This window comes from Raphanus sativus, chromosome 4 (genome assembly GCF_000801105.2).
Source record: "Raphanus sativus cultivar WK10039 chromosome 4, ASM80110v3, whole genome shotgun sequence".
Taxonomy (NCBI): Eukaryota; Viridiplantae; Streptophyta; class Magnoliopsida; order Brassicales; family Brassicaceae; genus Raphanus; species Raphanus sativus.
Genome location: NC_079514.1, coordinates 5,340,518 through 5,341,605, shown reverse-complemented (window position 1 = coordinate 5,341,605; position 1,088 = coordinate 5,340,518).

Genomic DNA, 1,088 nt, shown 5'->3' with positions numbered 1-1,088 from the left:
GAAAAAGAAAGAAACCGTTAATGATTTTGAATGAACACTACCCATAGCAAATTGCAAAGTCAATTTGAGGTAACCACACGGGACCCATCCTACCAAGTTCTGCTGTAAATATATAAACAAAGAATTTGGTTTTTTCGGTGTCGTATATGCGTTATTGGGGACAAATATAGCTTGGTAAAAAGTATTTTACGTTATAGAGACATTAACAACCGTTTAGTTATTTTTCAAGAGTTTGTTTCAAATATAGCATAATTATGGTCAAATACAAAACTAGTTCTTTTTATTGAAAGATTTGACTAAATAAGCCATATTGAAAATCCCCTTATATCATTGAATCTTTAGTTTTCTCACAATGTTTTTTGATTTTTTATAATCCAGTATTGACTCTATAATCTAACAAATTGCAGATTTCAATTAACCTTCAAATATTAATTTTATTTGTTTTCATTAATTTACTAATAAAAATCTTAAAAATTAATTTAATTTATTTGTTTATTAATTTACTAAAGTTTGATGATTGTTGGCCATTAAAAATTTTGGTATTTTTCTTTAAGAAGTTTTGAATGTTTGGATAAGGTAAGCACGAATCCCAACAAATTTTGATATAATATTCAAAAAACTTAAGTGTGTTTTACTTAGAAACCAAAAAGTCTGTTTGGGTTGAAGTTGACAAGTTAACCCGGTAGAGTGACAGTTCATGGATATGGCATAAATGCAATCGATCCATGTTTTTGACGGTCTTGCCAAAAAATCAATGACCTTGTTCAAGTAACTAGAGAACAATCCAGATCCAAATGGCGCACCAGTATTTCTACCTAAACCAGGATAAGCCTTGTAGACCTTGTATCACCACATATGGCACATTGAGAATCCAAACCGTTTTGACGGAGACTGCTCGTAAAACAACTGAGTCGCGACTTTGGGGCACTAACGGAGCCGGCCTTAGCCCTAGATGACTCTGTATAAGCCATGAATCTTGAAAGATCCGCGTAGCGGCAGCTTTTGGTGCAATCACTCGTTTCAAGTATAGAACTAGCCGTGAAACCACTGCCCTTGCTTATAGAAGTAGCTGAGTGTAACTGAGGACT